At 41.6% G+C, this 13,813-nt stretch overlaps 1 pseudogene; it reads left to right on the plus strand.

Annotated features, from left to right (window-relative positions):
• Positions 1-952: 952 nt before the first annotated feature.
• On the plus strand, positions 953-12,321 carry LOC149224072 (G2/mitotic-specific cyclin S13-6-like; annotated as a pseudogene).
• Positions 12,322-13,813: the final 1,492 nt, after the last annotated feature.

The following is a 13,813-nucleotide window of genomic DNA, read 5'->3' on the forward strand; positions in this document are numbered from 1 at the left end:
CACAAAGATCTTGGGATCACGAGTATCTCATTCATAACTGATATAATCAGCTGAGAGTACTCCATTGAAAAAAGTAGCAGCGATCAAGTCAATACACAGTAGAATATCGTACTATCACGTGAAGGAAAGAATCAGAAACAGAATAGATGCACATTTCATGAATCTTGCCTATAAGCATCTTCTAACAGGGTTTTGCCAATTCCAAATTCTAGATGATTACTATTGCAGGTTAACAACTTCTTTATCAGTTTGACATGCTAAGATGTCTTTACATAAAGTAGCAATCCTATGGATCTGACTTTGGGTCAATCCTAGTGCAGCTTTTCTTAGGATCCAAGTTTGTAACCATAGATAATGGTTCTATTTTACTGCAGATTTGATTACAATATTTTTTTTTTATAATAATGTATTAAAAGAAAAGAGGGAGTGCTGTGACTATATTCGTACAACCCAATACAACATTTTTGTATGCCACTCTTCATCCTATCCTTGGGTTAGGGTTGGGATGATGAGTTGAACTAGCTTTCATTCTTGATTTCTTGTGCTTAATAGTGCACAGGCTTTTGAACTCCTTAACAAATTGCTTGTAAATTAAAATACGCTGGAAAAACATAGTACATGCCTATGCATTTTCCTATGAACCCAAGGTGTTGCCATATTTTGCTAGCAGGGATTGAGATCTGCTAGCTTTATTTTTGTCCGCTTCCTTTTCCCGCAGCACCTTCTCCAACTTTTGTCCTCTTGTAAGTGGTGGAGACTCGGAGAGTTGGATGGGTCTGCTTCTAATTTTTTTGGCTGTCAGTAATTGATATAGGAAATATCTGCCTGGTTAATCCAAGCCTAGATGCAGAGAATATGAAGGGTTGAAGCCCATGTTTTGAAGACCCATAGAAAAACTACATTTTAAGCTGATTTTTTAGTTTGTTTTTCCATGAAATCATGTGCGCGCAAAATGGTAGGCCTTGCAATGGTTGCACCCAATCAAAAAGCACGGCAAGGCAACAATAATAGGAAGGCATTAGGAGACATTGGCAATGTGGTGGGAGCTCGGAACCCCAAATGCAATATCAACAAAGATGTGGTGATGGAGTATGTTGTTTTATGTTATTTATTATCCTTTAGATGTATAAATTGAATCAATCTGCTGTTGGGTTTTTGTTTCTTTCTATTTGATGGCCTCTGCTTCTAATGTCAAGTCCTACACTATTGGATTGACTACTGTTTCAGGAGGTCTAGAGTAAACTTGGTTGCCAATGCCAACAAGGGAGCCAATCCCAGCACTCATGTAAGTTTAATCAGAGTCAATTAAGCAAGCTGAATTATTGTTTTTTTGTAAAGAACTGGGTCTACCGTTTATAAAGGACAATCTCTTGGGGAATCAAACTAGCAACCAGGCAAAACCTCTGTGTTCAGCCAGCTTCTTTTTTGATCTTCCTGCCTAGTATTCTGTTTTTTTGGGCATGTTTAATTTGTTGCTCTTTGTTTTCATTTCACGGGTGTTGTGGGGAAAAGTGTCTATTCAGAACGACCTTATCCCACTAAGGTGTGATAGTGCCTTAGCAACAAACAGAGAAAACTACTTTTGTACTCTTCTTTATGAACTATAAACGAAGAGGAATAGGATGAACCAACCTGTGTCTTGTGCTAGTCCTTTGATCCAATCTCTCTCCCCTTTGACAGCTTCCAGCTTCCTGCTTCCTTACTTGCCCAGCTTCACCAAGTTCCTGTAAGATCACAGAAGAAGAAAACTACACAAAGACATGGATTTATATTCATAAATAGCTTAGGATCAGATTTAAGCTAAACATACAAATGTAACAAACATTAATGATACACAAGCATGTAGGAGAAACTCAAATAGTTTTATTGATATAAAAAGAAGATCCAGGAGGAGATACAACCAATGATTCCCGATCCAGCATCAACCTCCCAGCAAAGGAATCCCTTCTTCACCTCCAACAAAGCATAAATCACCCAATACTCTGAAATCAATCTCAAAACCAACAGCAATTCTCTGCAATGTACAAAATTCCAGCCTCTGGATCTCTGGGATGAGGGATCCATATATAGATGTATGCAAAGAAGATGAGTCAGCTTGTCATTTGACTAGTGTCTTCTCTCTGTCAGTTCTTGCTTCCACTTGGAGGCTGAGAGCCTCTTACTCATCCTTGGTCGAACTCAGTGAGGCAAGTGTCATGGGGGAAGATTCTGGAAGCTTCCATTGTCTTTCCACCTCGCGGAATGGCACTGCCATTTGTCATTTCCCGCTCAGCGCACCCTGGTAGTGTATTTAGGTGCGTTGCAATGCACCTAGTTAGTGTACTTGCATGCTATGCAACGCAGGTAGCCAGTGGAGCAGCTGAAATGATCCTGATTTGACTGATTCTGAGCAGTTTCTGGTGGAGAACTTCTGGGAGAAGCTGTAATTTGTTGACCTTGTTCCTTTAGGGGCAGGAACAACACTTTTAGGGACTTTGGATCCCTTGGTTTATGGACATTTCATGCTTAGAGCTGTAAGGCACAAAAATGTCTATAACAGTTGCCCCCTAAAGTATGAGGCTGTTTATCGGGTGAAATGCTTTATTAGGAGGATCCAAAGTTCTTTCAATGCTGGGAGGAGACCTGTAATAAGATACAATACAATACATTATTTTCATATTGTTTTCATGATCTAGCTGAGGCGGGCATTCCCATGCTCAGCTTTATAAATTCATTTTCATGTACATAGGACAGACAATCGTCTGATTGTAGACTGATGATTCTGATAGAGCCATCATCCTTTTGGTAGGATGATTATCTGTGCTGCAAGGCTGTACATTTCAATGTCTTTATTTTCTTGAATATATATCGCAACCCGGATGGATGAAACTAGATCCGGGGTCTTCAATCTCGTCCGATCTTTACTCAAAGTACAAGTCGATCCATGTGAGAAATGTTTTGAAGTCGAACATGGAAAGACATCGCTTGATTACCAGTCAATGATGTAAACTGTTAACAAGCGCGAGAGGAATCGCCGATAATGATGATGACCCTCAAGGTACTGCAGTACAGTTTACGTGGTGTGAATAAAGGACTTGGCGTCGAACACCACGCAAAATCTTTTGGTCGAAGGTCATTGATGTATACCTATCGCCGGAAGTGAGAAACTTGCCATTGAGTCATGCAAGGTTCAAAGTACTGAATGGGGTGTCCCTAGATCATCTTCTTGGATAATGAGATGATGTCGACAAGAAGTGATCCGTCAAAGGAGTGCCTTAATGAATCCCACATCAATGACATGGAACGGAGCAAATGATTTTGATGGAGGTGAAAACGATCTGATGATACATGGTTCAGGATGGCGGTCATGAAAGAATGAAATATGATGTATGGTAGTGGATGGGACACAGGTGACTTCTCTGAATGACTTCTCTTGAACATGTCGGCGACACTTATGTGATGGATTGGTAGCATTTACCCCAAATGTGGATGGTATGGCGTGACCATGGTGATGTGACCGGTGAATGAAACAACCCAACCCGACTCAGGCACGGAGCGGAAGTGTCATGTTCAAGAGCGACTTGCTACCAATAAAGATTCTTTGAGTTTCTTCCCAATTTTTCCCCAGTCATTGCTGACCAGTACCTCTTTATTTTTGTCAAGCTTGAGGAGGATAACATATGCTTGTTCTATAATTTTCCCTTCGGGCAAACCCATCGCTATGTTTTAACAAGCCTAGCGATAGTGAAACTCGTTCTCGTCTAAAGACAAGTTTGTTGCTATTAATCTTTTTAACGAGTTTAATGACAAAGATAACTCGGTCCTTTTCATTTTTAGAGAGTCTGAAAAGGTACGTAAAGGTAACTTTGAAATTCCTTTTTCGTCATCTAATCCCTTAAGTCTGGAAAAGTATAAAACAATACAGAAGGGATGAATTTTTGATAGTTTTAACGAGCCGAACAAAACAAGCGCTCGATCTTTTTGTGCAATAATCCCTCAGGTCCAAAAAGATTAAAATCTAGAGGAGGGATAGCACTTCTGGTCGTTTTAACGAGCTGGAAGGCCAAAACTCGATAATCTTTTCATATTTTACGAGTCAGATGAAAAGAGCTTAAAGAAGACTCGTCTTTTGAGGAATGAGTGATAAAATGGGTAGCAGCTGATTCCAGGTAAGGTTTGGAATTTTCCAATCACGGCAGTGTCACAAGGATGGCTAATGAAATCACTCTTCGCAGCTGTTCCTCAAAATGGGTAAACAATCAAATGGAGGTGAATGATCGGCCAATGGAAAAGTGGAGGTGACGGTGCAAACACGACCAAGGCTTTAATGGCTGATAATGCTACATTCACGATGGTTATTTACCAGAGGATAGTTCATTTTTTAACGAGCTTACACGCGGATTGAAACACTTGCTCGATCTTATGTTTATTTTTTAACGAGCTTGAACTATGTGTTAAAACTGCTCGATTAATCCAGTCGTATGATAAGAATGTCCCATATAAAACGGCAACATTTAGATTTTTGCCCCACATCCTTTCTTTATGAAAGTTAGGAAACGACTAATCCAAAAAATAGATAAATAACCGCTCTTTGCTTGCACTCCAAAAGGTTTGCATGCCCCCGGGTATAAAGTATGGTTTCAAGGTTACCCCTCAATTTGCAGACAAAACATTTGTTCTATCAGGAAAGGCCTACCTCTTACAGGTTACCAAAGATTGCTCTATTCGCGGTGCAAATAAAACACTTCCTCGGCGATGTCTACCGAGATAAACAAAGGTGAGCAACAACGAGCGCCACTCACATAACTTTGACAAGAGAATCTTTTTCTAGAATAACCCCTCTTCCAGTGACGGACGGGGTACAGACTAGTCATATTCTCCCGCGGAAACCTACCCTATACCCGAAGTTTTCCTGCCAAAGCAGACCAGGACGCATGCCCCCTGGGTTTCAGTCATATCCCTCCGAATTACTCGCGCTCATCGGGAGGACGAACTGGGGGTTGAGACATTTCTTGCGTGAAGAGACCATTTAGGGATGGTATATGACTATTTGCTATGCGTGATCCGGGAAATGAAAGCTGGTCTACGAGCTTGACCACTCTTCCTTCGTGCGGAAAACACATTACTCTAAAGAGTGAGGAGACGATGGCTCCCATGCAATAAATATAGTCTCTCCCAAGGAGTAGATTGTAATCTAAGGGTCCTTGAACTACCATTACGTTCATTTGAACTGTCTTCCTTCTCAATGTTATGGGCACATTGGGAAGGATCCCTAAAGGTCGACTGGTTCCTTTATCAAAGGCTGTCAGATTTCTCATCTCAAGGGAAAGTGGTGGCGAACCAAGCACTTTCCAAGCAATAGAGGAAAGGATACTCACAGAAGCCCCCTCATCTATGATGGTACCAGCCATGACCATTCTATATATTTGAACGATAATTCGGAATGGTATGCTTGCTGGCAAACGGGGTCTGCCTAGTTGGTTCCAATCGAAGGAGACAACTAGGTTGCTTGGAGGTGGGACCGAGTAGACGGCCGGGTATGGCTCTGATGAACTTCCTTCCTGCGGTAAAGGAACGGGTAAATTGCCCCCATGTTCGTCAGAGTCTGTGTTTATGAAGAGAATTTGGACGGTGTCATCCTTGTTCTCTTCCGTGACGGTATCATCTGAAGATGAAACCTCTGAAGGCAAGACCGGGTCAACTGCCGCCTCGACCTTTTGACTTTCGTCTGGTATGGATTCAGATGGTTTATCTTCAATGATAGGTGCTTCGGCTGACCACCTGAGCGGGTCAGCCGGGTTTTCAACTGGTGACGGACTTGGCAGGAGTTTTTGATATCCAGGAGGAAGTCGCAACGGTGAAACCGGACGATCTTCCAAAACTCTTTTAGCCTCGTCTAAGAAGGGACAACGGTGGACGGCATGATTTCCTTCGCACAGTTACAGGGAAATCTAACTTTCCCTTTTTGTCCTGTGGATTCACTTTCACTAGTTGACGGTGTGCTGTCAACATGGCCATCAGAGGTTGACGACACTGGATTGTGCAAACGGGGAGACCAGTCCCTTAGTATCCGAGGGATGCAAGGAAAATCTCTGTGAAAGTGGTCTCCCTTGCAAATGACACATGGTGATTTAGGCCTGGTCGGTGCAGTGTGTGGATTTTCATTAGACGACACTCATTTGCCCCCATTTGCTTTTGGCTCCTTCTTATTCTTCTCCTTCTTCTTCTTTTCCTTCTTCTCCTTAGGAACTTGACTTTTGGCTTTGCTAGCCCCATCAAGCGAAGAGGAAGGAGGAGAGGAAGAATTAGAGGAAGTAGAAGGTTGGTGGGTAACTCTGGACTGGTCTAACTGCTGATTCGACTGTTCAGGAATAGTGGTGTTCTGAATGACATTGGTTGAGAAGAGCCATACTGGCAAGCTAATTGTCAGTCCTGGAAGCGACAAGGTGGCCATATGGGGTGCACCAACATCTCCCCAAGAGGAGAAGGGACTAGGATTTCCACCAAGGGGAATTCCTTGGTTGGTAGACTCCATTTTCTCAACCCAAGATCAACGTAGGAAAGGGGTAATGAATATTCCGTTTAAAATAAATTTTTAGACGCTTTAGACACAACTTGTTTTTTCAGTTTTTAAGAGTCGAGAAAAAACAAAAGATGACTCTAGTCTCCTTCGATTTTTAATGAGCCTGAAGTGACAAATGCTCAGATGGACCTTTTCCATTAAGGAGTCTGAAAAGGAACGAAAGGGACTGCTCTGGAGATCTAGGTAGAGGGAGTACCAAACCAATCACAAAACTGCAGAATACGTTTTACGGTACGACAGTCAATCTTCCCGAATGCTGTGTTCGGTGCATTGCGATCAGTAGGGCGGCCGACACGGCTTCCTATGGATAAAAGGTTTTAAGCCTATAGGGGTCTCCCAATATATACTCGACGGTACGTGGGAGCACAAGTCCGTACTGGCACTTATCGTCTCACAGTGGAGGAATCACCCAACCATCAGTGAGGACAACAGTTACCAGGCTTTACGACGCCGGAATACGTCTCTAGCCTAGACCTCTATGTTGTGCGTTAAGTTCCAAAGCGTTGTTAGATTCATTCAATTTATTTTAAGTTGATATTTCTTATGAAGTTTGCCTTTTGGGTTCACCACGAGATGTAGATGTAATTCCTAAATGCAATCTAAAGATGATAAGCAAATCTTTTATCTCTTTTCAACAATGAAAATCCTAGCTACAAGGGGAAAAGAAAGACACAATCTTTTCTCAAAGAGCAAAGAGCACACTGTAAATGCACTTTTCCTAAATCAAGCCATACAAACTATCAATATGCAAATGCACATGTGCATGTATTTGTTTTTCACTTTCTTAATATTGATGCCTAAAAAGAAAGTTGATGTACAAATCTGAATTCGCTTTCAAATGACAAACACAAACAAGCTTCTTTTCAAAATAAAAAGGTAGAGATGATTACGACACTTTACGATTTTCGAAATAAATACTCGTTTCGACACTAGAAAGTCACAAATTCAAACCAAAGGCAAAATTAAAAGCATAATCGACTGTCAACAGCAAATGAACTTTCTCCTAAGACCAAAATCGACAGTTACGACAGATCTAAATCAAAGGACGACAGTATGACTATTTCACTTTTGCAATGGAAAACTGTAAATGATGCCACAAACACACAAAAACACCTACAGTCTTTTTGTACAAAGGAGGCGGAATTAAGGCAAAGAAAAGGAGTTTTCAGACAGGTACACACACTGATCACAGGCTGCAAAAATCAGAGACAAAACTGGACAAAATGAAGCAAAGAACCTCAGCTGCACAGGGCAAGGCTGATCAGCGCACCTGTTGTACAGAGAAACTGAATTGCAGCGCAGGTAGCCCTCTCGGGACCTGCGTTGAAATGCAGAACCTCTTCACAGAGCCTGCGCTGGGGCAGAAACGAGACTTCTATCCGGGTTCTGGGTCACAATTTGTAGTTTAATCTATGGTTTTTGGCCGAGTAAAAGCAATCAGTAAGGTACAATCAGAGGGATGATTTAAAGGAGGACTAAGAGCTATCACAAAGGGCAATCAGATCATTTGTGAATCCACTGTTCAAATCATAAACAGATCCAGTGAATGGATTGAAGTAGCAGGTGTCTACTTTGCATCTGTAAATGGCAAATGCAGTTCGATTGCTACTTCTAAGTCTATGAAACAAAGAACAAGAGAAACACAAATAAACACAATCGTCCCCAGCAGAGTCGCCATTTTGTTGTGGGGAAAAGTGTCTATTCAGAACGGCCCTATCCCACTAAGGTGTGATAGTGCCTTAGCAACAAACAGAGAAAACTACTTTTGTATTCTTCTTTATGAACTATAAACAAAGAGGAATAGGATGAACCAACCTGTGTCTTGCGCTAGTCCTTTGATCCAATCTCTCTCCCCTTTGACAGCTTCCAGCTTCCTGCTTCCTTACTTGCCCAGCTTCACCAAGTTCCTGTAAGATCACAGAAGAAGAAAACTACACAAAGACATGGATTTATATTCATAAATAGCTTAGGATCAGATTTAAGCTAAACATACAAATGTAACAAACATTAATGATGCACAAGCATGTAGGAGAAACTCAAATAGTTTTATTGATATAACAAGAAGATCCAAGAGGAGATACAACCAATGATTCCCGATCCAGCATCAACCTCCCAGCAAAGGAATCCCTTCTTCACCTCCAACAAAGCATAAATCACCCAATACTCTGAAATCAATCCCAAAACCAACAACAATTCTCTGCAATGTACAAAATTCCAGCCTCTGGATCTCTGGGATGAGGGATCCATATATAGATGTATGCAAAGAAGATGAGTCAGCTTGTCATTTGACTCGTGTCTTCTCTCTGTCAGTTCTTGCTTCCACTTGGAGGCTGAGAGCCTCTTACTCATCCTTGGTCGAACTCAGTGAGGCAAGTGTCATGGGGGAAGATTCTGGAAGCTTCCATTGTCTTTCCATCTCGCAGAATGGCACTGCCATTTGTCATTTCCCGCTCAGCGCACCCTGGTAGTGCATTTAGGTGTGTTGCAACGCACCTAGCTAGTGTACTTGGGTGCTATGCAACGCAGGTAGCCAGTGGAGCAGCTGAAATGATCCTGATTTGACTGATTCTGAGCAGTTTCTGGTGGAGAACTTCTGGGAGAAGCTGTAATTTGTTGACCTTGTTCCTTTAGTGGCAGGAACAACACTTTTAGGGACTTTGGATCCCTTGGTTTATGGACATTTCATGCTTAGAGTTGTAAGGCACAAAAATGTCTATAACAACGGGACTCATTCTGTTCTCTATTTTCTGTGAGCCCAAGCATGGAATCTCACTCTTTAATTTTCCCATTTTGATTCTAGCAATCCCAAGCAGATGATATTGTTGTTAAGGCAGGAGCCAAAGTAGAGGCAAAGGCAGTCCAGGGAAACAAATAGAGGCGGATTGTCCGAAGGAAGGCTGAGAATGACACTGCTATAAAGAAGGATAATGTAGTTTCTATCGGTGATAGCGTAGACTCAAGTGCACAAGATGGGGGATTACAAACATCTAGCCAGCTCAAAGCAATGAAACCCATAGCACAGTCACAGAATGCAGTGTTAACAGCTCGAAGTGAGGTCTGTCTTATTGATTAAGTTTATTAGTTTTATGATACTTTTCTTATTTTATGTACTGGCTCAAATCCAAATATATATCAGCCAAAGGTACCCACATCCACACCCAATTACTAAGAGGTTTTATAGCTGTAAGATTGATTTATGTTTATCTATTATGTAGTTTGGATAAAAATGATTAATAATTTTGATGGGGGTATTTCAGGACGCTCAAGAGGTTCTCCCTAGCATTGATGATGGAGACCTAAGAAACCAATTGGCAGTTGCGGAATATGTTGGAGACATATAAAAGTCCTATAAGAAGATTGAGGTATGTTTCTCTATCAATGATTGGAGATTTGTGTGAATGTGAAGGTAAATTTTTAATTTTCATTTAGTAATCATTGGCAGTCCCGTATGTCCAGAACATGAGCCGTGTACCTCTAGATTATATGAAAAGGCAGGATGAAATCAATGAGACAATGAGGGCAACCCTGATTGATTGGTTGATACAGGTACAAATTAGTTCCTATCCTAACTTCATTTGCTGCCAATGTTGGATCTAGAAGAAATTTATGTGGGCAATTTCATAGGCTTTACCTCGAAATATTAAATTTTGCAGGTGCATCACAAATGTGAACTAATTCCAGAAACATTGTATCTCACTGTAAACATTATGGATATATACCTTTCTATTTATATTGTTAGGAAGTGGGAATTACAATTAGTGGGTATCGCTGCGATGTTTATAGCTTGCAAATTTCAAGATACCTGCACTCCTCAGGTAGGATGACTTACTGACATCCATAAGCATGACTGTAAGGAAACCTTTTGCATATATCTAATTGATAGAATACCTGGTTGGCTGTTGAATATTGACATAAGAAGAATCAATTCATATTTGGTTACAGGTCAATGAATTGATCTGCATCTCAGGATACCAATACACATTCAAAATGATAGTAGCCATGGTAATTATCTCTAGCTGATATCTTTCTGTTTCATTTAATTACAATAGATTTTAAAGATTCAGTGTGAGTGATACATTGATAATGATACTTGGTAGGAGCATACAATATTAAATTGATTGGAATTCAATCTTACCGTTCCCACTCCATGTGTATTCATTGTCAGGTTTCTCAAGGCAGCTAGTCGTGACAGGGTGGTAAAGTGATGAACTCCACTGTTTCTTTTGTATTGTCAAAATAATATTCTGATGTATTGATCAAATTGACTTTCAAAATGCTTCTGGAAATTGAAATTTTGGTTTAAATGTCTTTTCTTCATTGTATTTCCTAATAATCCTCTCCTTTACTGTTAAAAATTAAATGTATTATCGCATGGTTCAGATAGAAAATCTAGCATTTTACTTGGTTGAGCTGTGTTTGCTTCATTACAAAATGATCAAATACAGTCCATCAATCATTGCTGCTGCTGCTGCCTACACTGCTCAATGCACTTTGAAGAAGGATCCATGTTGGAGTAAAACACTTGATCTTCACACAGGCTACTCAAAAGAAGATCTCAAGTAAGTCTTCTAGTTCTCAAGGCACCATGCTTTTAATGAGTTTAACCTTCCAGAGGATACTTACTGCTAAATATCTTAGGAATTTCCATGAATTATGCAATCTGTAGATTATATATCCAAAACCTAGTGGACCTGCTACAGCACTAATTTACTCGCAACCTGTCTGAAATTGTATCTAATTCTACATATGGGAAAGATTGACAAATGTGCACATCAAACTGTCTGGGGTGTATGCACATTTAGTTAACCCTGTACGTTGTTAAGGAATAACATTTGATTTACTTGTTCCAGGGAATGTGCAAACTTCATGGTTGACTTCCACTTAAGTGCAGGAAGAAATGAGCTGAGATATGTTCATGAGAAGTATTCAGATCCATGTCATGGATATGTTGCTTTTTTATGCCTTGCCAACTTACCCAATGATGACAGTTGCACCACCAGCAATGACGCTGTCATTTGTATTAGTGATAACATCGACTCAAGTGCACAAGAAGGGGGATTAGAAAGACCTAGCCAACTGAAAGATAGGAAACACACTGCACCATCATTGACTGCAATGCTAACATCGCAAAGTGAGGTCTGTGTCACTCTCTTATACTTTTCTTGTTCTTGTTCAACAAATATACACAAACCAAAGACTGCAATGCTAACATCTCAAAGTGAGGTCTGTGTCACTCTCCTATACTTTTCTTGTTCTTGTTCAACAAATATACACAAACCAAAGAGTATCCATGTCCACTCCAAATTACTAGCAAGTTTTATAACCTTAAGATAGCTTTGTCTTTAGTCATGTTGTAAGTTGGATGAAAATGATTAGTTATCCTCATAGCCTCAAGTTATTGTTGTGTTTATTTATGATGTAAGTCGGCTGAAAATGATTAATAATCTTGATGAATGTATTTCAGGATGCATTCAGGGATTCCCATCAGGTTCTTCCTAGCATTGATGATGGAAACATTGAAAACCAATTGGCAGTTGTTGAATACGTTGAAGATATATACAAATTCTACAAGACAATTGAGTTATGTTTATCTGTCAATGATTGCAGTTTCTTGTTTTTTTTTTTCTAAGTAAAGCTAAACTATTATATTACAGCAAGAGCAAAGTTACATTATCAAAATTACAACGGGGCCGCGGCCCTGTAAGATTTGTCCGAGGACAGACAGTAGACACCTGAGTATTCATGCCAGTATTACATAGGACACATGGACAAAGACTTAGAGCCACACTCATGTAGCTGACACATGGACAAAAACACTTGAAGAACATCGACACAGAATAGAGATAACATAAAACCGACACAATTACATAGAGACAGAGTGACAGACTCATATATAACCGCATAGGGAGCTGACAGAGAAAAATTCTTGCTGTAGAACCTGGAGCGCGAGCTGGGCATGTTAATCTTCATCAGTAGTCTCCGATTCATCTTCCGCCTTGCAGTAGGGAGGCTGGAGAATGGCTTTACCAGAGTTGCGCGTTCCACGGTCACTTGGGCCAGCGCCATAGTCACAAACAGGTTCTCTCAGGCTTGCTCCCGGGTCATGTATGGGCCGCATCATCTCAACAGCAGGGAATTCCATTTCCACCGTAGGAACAATCCCAGGAACACGCGGAGGGTTGGCCCGGGGATTACCATCCTCATCTTCCCAGGGATTGTTGCAGTGCTCCACAGAGACAGTCACGAAGAAAGTAGAATTGGCTAAGGTGCAGGGGATGCGGTATCTCACCATTGGGTGTTCCGTATGCCCACAGTCCATGCGCGCTGGAGGTTCCCCCATTCTACCTCTTCCCGGGGGCCTTCCCCTCGACCTTCTGCACTCAGAGGTTTCCTCAATTGAGGAAGAAGTCGAGGGGGCTCTACCACTGTGACCTCCCCTACCACTGTTGCCCCTTCCACGATTGCGCTGCATTCTGGTCCTCTGAACAGAGCGCTCAATTCCGCAACGCAACACCACTGTTGGCACAGGTTTATTGCCAGACCGGATCCTTGCCTCCCAATTGCCCAAAGCTGTGGCCGTAGAGCCTTGACCCTCTCTCTCAAAGCTTGAATGAGAGCCGAGACTCTGAACCTCCACAACTTCTATCGAAACCAGAACAAGAGCCAACGAGAGACGCGGGTAAGTAAGCACTGCCAAATTCTCAGAGTCGCAACTTGCTTGCTTGTGAGCCTGCCAATTGCCCCACTCTGCAGCAGCTAAACACTCACAATCACATTCAGGGCCAGACTGAGAGTCGAAGGGGTGAACCTCCGTCACCTCCGGCAAGATCAGAACAGTTGCAGATAGGAATTGCGGGAGAATGTCCGAGAGAATGCGGTTATGAAGCGCCATGTTACGCTTCTCAAGACTCGCCATGAATGTCGACATGACGCCTCTGTCAACTCCCTTAACTCCCTTCCTTAAATGCAGCGGGTTGATGAATTTATGGTGTGTCCTCCTGTCATGCGTGGCTCGTCCGGGCGGATACCTGCCCTTTGGACGAGCCTTATGCGCCATGTGTCTAGCGACCACCCGCATCCGGGGGATTGCAGTTTCTTGTTAGGGTGAAGGTAAAGTTTTATTTTCCTTAACTAAAATTTGGCATTCATGTATGCCCAGGACGTGAGTTGCGTACCTCCAGATTATATGAGAAACCAGGTTAAAATCAACGCAAAGATGAGGGCAGTCGTGATTGATTGGTTGGTGGAGGT

This window comes from Pinus tabuliformis, chromosome Q, assembly GCF_031772625.1.
Source record: "Pinus tabuliformis cultivar Carrire ecotype Pingquan chromosome Q, CPIR1, whole genome shotgun sequence".
NCBI classification, from domain to species: domain Eukaryota; kingdom Viridiplantae; phylum Streptophyta; class Pinopsida; order Pinales; family Pinaceae; genus Pinus; species Pinus tabuliformis.